This window comes from Montipora foliosa, chromosome 7, assembly GCF_036669935.1.
Source record: "Montipora foliosa isolate CH-2021 chromosome 7, ASM3666993v2, whole genome shotgun sequence".
NCBI classification, from domain to species: domain Eukaryota; kingdom Metazoa; phylum Cnidaria; class Anthozoa; order Scleractinia; family Acroporidae; genus Montipora; species Montipora foliosa.
Genome location: NC_090875.1, coordinates 43,156,534 through 43,164,033, shown reverse-complemented (window position 1 = coordinate 43,164,033; position 7,500 = coordinate 43,156,534). Strand labels below are relative to the sequence as shown.

At 37.7% G+C, this 7,500-nt stretch overlaps 1 protein-coding gene and 1 long non-coding RNA gene across 5 annotated transcripts in view; one reads left to right on the top strand and one right to left on the bottom strand.

Annotated features, from left to right (window-relative positions):
• The window catches only part of LOC138009560 (uncharacterized), a 441,051-nt gene that overhangs the window by 143,584 nt on the left and 289,967 nt on the right, over positions 1–7,500 (top strand). The window lies entirely within an intron of this gene.
• The window catches only part of LOC138009548 (G-protein-signaling modulator 2-like), a 20,661-nt gene that overhangs the window by 11,171 nt on the left and 1,990 nt on the right, over positions 1–7,500 (bottom strand). The window contains exons 1-3 of one of the 3 annotated variants that reach the window (XM_068856618.1): positions 6,508–6,624; positions 5,364–5,431; positions 4,111–4,174 (exon numbers count right to left, since the gene is read on the bottom strand). The gene's annotated coding sequence lies outside the window, so the exon portion shown is untranslated. Of the gene's footprint in view, positions 1–4,110; positions 4,175–5,363; positions 5,432–6,507; positions 6,639–7,500 lie in introns of those variants that run through there. The other 2 variants (XM_068856619.1, XM_068856617.1) reach the window with 2 other exon arrangements.

Below are 7,500 nucleotides of genomic sequence, written 5' to 3'. Positions count from 1 at the left end.
AAACGCCATTCGCGTTACAATGACTTTCGACGCCATTGCAGGTTAATTAAATGTCCTCTTGTGTCTACCAGAGAAATCTACGCATTACCCCAGCCCCCTCACACCTAACAAAGTACGCGCAGAAGACTCCACACACAAAGACACTACTTAGCAGGGGAGGGTCAGGAAAGATTTTTCATGACACGGAAAAAATAACATAGTTTTATATATAGCTCTAAATCGAATTCTCATCGAAAGATTAATGACAGTCGATCGTAGAAACACGAAGATTTCTGCAGTCTCTGACTTTTATGATGTTTTGTCAAAAGGAAGACATTGATCACATGTAGGCAACCATAAAGGTGCACGTGATCACCTTGTGTCAACTGAATAAACTACGGAAGAGAATGTTAATCGTTCGTCGTTTTCAGAGTAAAACAACGTCTTTGTTTTTTTAATTTTGTTGTAATATTTAACTACATATTTACATTTCATCTGTCGGGTCAGGAAGCCTTCTTTGTTGGGTTCCTGAGAACGTATCTATTTTGACTTCAGGGTGAACTATTTACACAATCGCGAGGTTGAGCGGCCATGTAATTGAAAATCTGAACATCTATGAGTTACAAAAACAGACTTGCGAATTATCGCAAATCTCAATGCTGACAAGCACAAAAGCAGAAGAAATGGTTAATAAATATGAAGTTTGTTATTATCTGAATATTTTTGGGTTAGAGTGAAGGGAAATATATTGTCACGCAGATGATGTAATTTCATGACACTCAAAATTCGCAAAGAGCGTGACTTTCATGTAAACAATCTTCGCACTAGCAAGTCGCAGCAATAAACTGGATTAACCAGGAAGTTGAAGAAATGTTGTTGGCTTCCCAAATAAACTTCATTTTACACTACAATGACAAAATCATTTGTCAGCGAAATAAAATTCCTGTCTCCTCGCGTATCACATTTCAACGCACGTATGCAAATTTGTTAACTCATTTTCACCGCATCCCGATTGCCGCGAAATTTTTCTTCTTTCAAATATTAACAAAAATATTATTTCTCGTCAAGCGTTGCATCTTTTACGTTCAAATAACCGCTAAAAGTAAAGATTTTTTAACGATCTATCCGTGGATATTTCTTAATACTTTAATATTCTCTGTCAAAATTTTCACAACAATCAAATCACAAAAATAGCAACGCACACAACAAATTTAGTCGCATTTACCTCTTCGTCGAACTCTCATGCTTGACTCAGGGATTTTAAGTTATTGTGAAAATCTTTCTATATTCGTTAGCAATCATCCTTTCAAATTTCAGAGAAATCGACCGGTCCGCGAATATTTTACAAGTTTTTTTCAATGGGATGTCAAAAGGCCGAGTGGGTGTTGTGCATCATCGGGCAAATCGGGCGATGAAGTTGCGCATGTGACCCGTTACAAATATTTTTTCACAAAATGTTCCCGAATCGTCAAGTATCAGCACAGAAGACAAAACCATCATTCCAAAAGCTTATTCTACGCAAAAAGTAGGTTCTGGAGGCAATTTTGAGAGTGGAAATCAGGTTTACGGCAGACGGGAAATACAACCTCACGAGGCATGGTATATTTAATTAGGTTAAAACACAAAAAAAAGACGCTAACCTCATTTTGCCCCAAAAATGCTTTACTATTGCCATAAAAACTATCCAGTTAAGCTCACATATTACACAATATGATGAATTCATCAAGGCCACCTTTTCCAGCGAAATATTTTTTTGAAACAAAAAACATGTTTGCTATTAGAGACAAAAACCCCTTCTTCCTATTTCATTACGAGCGTGAAGACAGGAAACTCAATCGTGTCAAATTACCATAAACAAGCTGCCAACACACTCCATGTCAAAAATGCAACTAAATAAATTTCCCCACCAGTGTTCAGCATCAAACCCTTTACTGAAAAATCCTTTACTTAAATTATCAAGCAAAAATTGGGCAACAAGCTTTCTTTCAAATAATTTCTGACTAACAAGAATTAGTTAAATTTCCAATTGTTACCGGAAGACTGTGCAGAATTGAGTACAATAAGACAGACAACAGAGATCACAGATCCAAGTTGTTCAAATCCTTCTCTGTCTTTGTTAAACCCATTAGTTACTAGAGAATTTTCAATTTGATTTCAGTGTTGTACAATATTAGAACTACAGCTCACTTTGATTACGGCTCGACGGGTGAAAGATTGTTGTCAAAGTCCATTACTCGTCGCTTTTAAGATTCCAGATATTTAGTTTTCACCACCTGCCTTGTTTATCAAATTTACGTTCCATTCTTTAGCTCCGTAAGGGTACATTTTGTTCAAAGATCCTCCAAAACGCCATTTGGGTTTCAATCTTCGACGCCATTGCAAGTTAACATTCTACTGTGTCAAACCAGAGAAACTTACGCCTTTCTACTACCCCCTGAAATCCTAACAAAATACGCGCAGAAGACTCTACGGACAAACACACCACTTAGCAAGGGAGTGATAGGAAAGACTTTTCCCGACACGAAAAGAAAACAAACAACAAAAAAAGCAAACAAACAAATCTCACCCATTTTCCGACTGGGACTGCCATACGGCAACCCAGTAAAAAACTTAGGGGAGAGGACTTGTCATAAAATGTCCTATTCATTTATTTAATCATAGTTGACTGGGTGTTCACAATAATTTATAAATGCACGCCAAGGATCAGTGGTTCATTGAGCAAGTTAGAGAATTTATTTCTCAGCTATTGAAACTGTGGAGCATCATAAGTCCATCACATGAAGAAAAGAATTGCATTGCGTTTGGGTAAGAACATGACACTTTATGTTCGAAGCCTTTTTGTCAGGGAAGGGGCGGGAGCATTGAGGTCTATTAGAGACTGCAAACGCCCCTTACCCTAAAAAAATCACCTAAAATCGCTTCTACAAACTGAATACCTGAACATTCCAAATACATTGTTGACGCATGCTTGTTATGGACTAAACCTATTCATGTTATAATCAGGTATTTGTGGATGCCTTGGTTGTGAATAACGCATATCCTCTAGTTTGTTTTTTCGGCTTAAATGTAAGATATCCACATCCCCCAAATAAAATCGTCCCTAAGTGGATGGCAATACACCGCAACAGAAGACTTAAGGTAGTTGAAGAGAGCGGAAAGAAAGATTTTGAGTGGTGTCGAGAAGGCGGCACAGTGAACTGTCAGTTAAAATAGTCATGTACCGATGAAGTTTTTGAATAAGTTAAAAAAACAAGAAAGTCTGAGATAATTTCATTTTGAGTCATTTGTATATTGCGTTATCGTGTTAGACTAAATATGTAACTCTAGAATAACGGTTGTGACGAGAATAAACATTTTTATAGATCTGCAAAAATTGGGTTTCTTTATCGAAACCTCAATTAGAAGATGGCTTATTGGACGCCCTAACAAAATCGGGAAAAACTCTGGAATCAAACAGGATGACAAGTTAGGAACTTCCTGCCTTTGGGTCATAACGCTTGACTGGTGAGGCAAAATTGCCAGATACGAAAATCTTAAAAGTAAATTACGTCTAAGCCATAATTATAAAAACTAAAGTTTGCGACGAAGCAGGACTTAAGCTAATATCGATCAACGATTTACTTCTCCTTTTTCTTTGGATTTCAAAACTATGTTAACTAAACACTAAGTGACCCACGCCTTGATATCAAAAAGACACCTGTTTATTTTAACTAGAATTTTTCTATTTAATGGTCCGCCATTACTAACAACCCTGTGAGCTCCCATCGGTCAGTTTTGATCTTGAGTATTGGTGGACCGTGAAATCCAAAATTTACACTCAAAGTAAACAGCCTTTGGATAAATATCCAAGCTCAAAATTTTCCCACTAACCACTAAGGTGTTGAGCAAAGCCACTGAAAATCTGCAAAGGACATGAATTTTTGATCATAGTAGACCTGAAACTTTTGTTCAATTCAAACAGGCGTTACGGCTGTTTTGTAAAGCCTGCAGGCCTAGGATATTGTTTATTTGTCCTGAATTTTAATCATAGCCGTTGGCGAACCGGTATAGTCAAGCACACAGCGCTAGTTTCAATGCTCTTGAAGTATTAAAGTATTTAAAATCATTAGGACGAACTTGAAAATTACTGACCTTTTTTCCTGAGTCACTCAGAAGGACACAGCATAGTAATTAGAGCTCGACCAAAGAACGCAATCTGCAGTGTGATTAAAAAAAAAGGGGAAAAAAATGAAACACTTTTTTTCATAAGCTTAGCATGCAAACAGAAGACCACCTTTTAAACCATCCTGATCTCGATTAACAATCTGACCATAAATGCATTCTTTCAAAGTAGCGATGTTCGGATAGAATTGATTGTTCCTAAACCGCTCTATAATCTATGGAGCATTTAGCTTACCTTTTGAAATGATTTACAAGACTGCGTTTAAACAATACAGAGATTATACAGCAAGACGAAAAGACAGCAGTTTGAAAGAATCGTGTTTATTTGGCGATGGCGCGGAAAGTGATTTGTTAAGTTGCAGTTTTTTCAATATATAGCCGAAATCGTTGTCTTTATCAGGTCTGTGATATCACGTTGATTTGACTCCTGCTTTATCGCAAATAAAGGGAAAATGAAATTACGCCCGGTAAAGGAAAAAGAAAAAAGTCTCCGGCTTTAAGAACACCCGACGATTTAGATAAGAGCCTTACTGTAGGTAAACATGCACATCTAACTAAACCAGCACACTTATTTATTCTGCTCTCTGAGCTTTACGGCAGGGGAGGTATCGAAAACCAAGCACACGAAAACGAAGAACATAGCACGAAGCACCCAAAAGGTCGACATCGAACTAAGCACCCTAAGTCGAAAAACAAAGCGGAACCCCAACTTGAAAACAAAGCACTCAAAACTCGTAAACGAAGCACCCAATTTGCCAGTAGAAGATCGCTTTGACCACAGGCAAAGACCATTGGACATTGAGAAAGGCAAGCTAGAAGTGGCAGAAAATATTGTTACGCGTCACCTTTTGAGCAGGACGCTACGCTGTGGTTAGTTTTCAGCAGCTGTGACTGTTGAAGACTAGCAGTACGCAGTCGAAACGTCGCGATCTACATCACAAATGACCACATCGTGAGACAAACGAGAATACTTTATTATTATTATTGTACTTCACCACGATGAATAACAGCAACCTTTTTTACGACGAAAAATTTCTAGTTTCCTCTGTCTACATGTGTTTCCTCGTGGAAAGCACATGGGGGATGATTGGTGTTGATTAACCTAATGTTTATGTAATGATAATGACATATCTGCCCGGAAATCGAGCGTCTCGATCTGTCTGCTTCGATGATTAGGTTTGTTTATCTTTTGTCCGAAAGATCTTTATAGCCAAGAAGCTTACCTTTGACCAATGAGTGTCCATAAGAGAAGAGAACAATGGGCTGTAGTCTAGTCAGTCAGAGACATAACCTTGTGGTAAACGCGATCGAAGAAATCAAAAAAGAATCGACAAAAGCAACAGTGTGGGTTCCTTCCTTATTCCCCATAGTCCTACCGATCCCTCCGTGTGCAACTTTTTTGTTCTTGTTTCTGTTAAAGTTATACTTAGCACTGAAGACACACTCTGTATTTTGTTTGTAACCGGAATCAATACATACATACTTGATTTAACCTCCGGTTGACTGAGGTTGATTAGACCTCTGGCAATTAGATATTCTGATTTGTCGAGAAATAAATAGCAACAAAGAAAAACGGATGAATCATAAGGGCTAGTTACAGAATGAAGAACTTATTACAAGATATGACTAACTAACTGGAAGCTAATATAACGTGCAGCTTCAGTTATAAAAAGAAGACATTGCTGTTAGGGATGGCAAGCTGTCAGGGATATTATAGATCGTTTTCACTGTCACGCAATAAAAAAATAAATCAAAAACCATCCAGTGGAAAAAGTCAAGAATTCGTGATGTTGTAGAAGATAAATGAAGAAGACACTTCTCCAAGTTTTAGGCCTGTGCGCTTCCCCAAACTGCAGATATTCGTCGAAATGTTTCGCAGAAATTTACAGGGCCCAGTATGAAAACGCCATGTTGGTGTACATCTGTGGTGCACCAATATGGCGGCCGGAAAATAATGTTAACATCTGTTACTCACTTTGGCTATCTAGGCAAGTGATCATCTGTACTGAACAAACAGCTATTTACCTAAGTACTTTTCCTATTGCTTTAAATTCTAAAAAGGCTCAAAACCATGAGATAAATATATATTTCTCAATAAACTCGATCGTCGCCTCGTGTCACGCACCGCTATAACTCACAAATTCAAAATGCTCTGGTTTCCAAACGAAGCACGCTATTGAGCTTTAAAATTGCAAATGGATACGGATTTACTGCCTCTTATGCCTGATGAGGATAAAAACTTTCGTGGCTCTTTAGTTTTGGATTTTAGAAAATGATGACGTCACGTGAAAACGATCTATTCCAACTCACAGGGGCTAAGTATCTTACAGATTTCATACCAAAGAGAGAAGTATTCGGTCTGGGTACCTGTAACTTGTTAAGCCCTCTCAAGTTCTTACTGTTTTCCGTTAACTTGAATCAATCTCTCAAATACACTGGCGGAAAATTGTTGACCGCTTTGAACACAAAAATTAGAAGGTTCTGGATACATATATCTTCTAGACTAATTAGCAAGGTGCTGACATCAGAGGACCAGTCACTGTAGAGAAAACAAAGTGCTCGTTCATGCAGCCAATCAATCCAACTTCTTGACATAGTGCTTTCATACGGAAGAATGGTAATTGAACTGATTCATTATAAACGAATCGTAAAGGCAAAGTTCAGTTCGAAACGATAATATCAGTGTAATATGTTCTTCAGCCTACAAAGTACCGGTACATCTAGTTGCTTTCCTACTTTCTTATTGATTTTCGAAATATGTTTGCCAAAATTAAGAGCGTCATCCAAAACTATCCCAAATGGCTCAACGAGATCAATTTGGATAGCAACCCTATCAACAACATTGAAAGCTTGATATTGGGTTGTCGCAACAGAGCCAATACCTTTCAGTTATCAGGGTTTAGAATCATCTTATTATTTCAAAACTATTCGCTCATTACCTGAAGTACTTTATTAAGAACGAGTTCAACAACGGCTGGATCAGTGTCAGCAAAAAATACAGCTGATTATCGTCGGCGTAATTAGACAGGTTGGTCTCTTTGATAAATGAGACAAGTCAGTGGTAAAGATATTAAATAATATATAGATTTTGCCAAGCCTAAAAGCGGAGCTCCCTGGTTATTTATTCTTTTTTAATACTGCCTGTAGGGTTAGTGAAAATAAAAGGTTTTCAATTGTCCGCGTTTTGATGTTTCCGGTTGCTGCTTAATTAATTAAGTCATTTTCTTTGCTTTCTTCTATTGAAAAATTCAAAATTCTCAAGGAGGATCGAAATGCACCGAACATAATTCTTGACTCTTGACTGTTGAGTGAGGCTCCAGCACTTGGCTAAGTAGGCTGACTTCTGGCTGTTATACACAA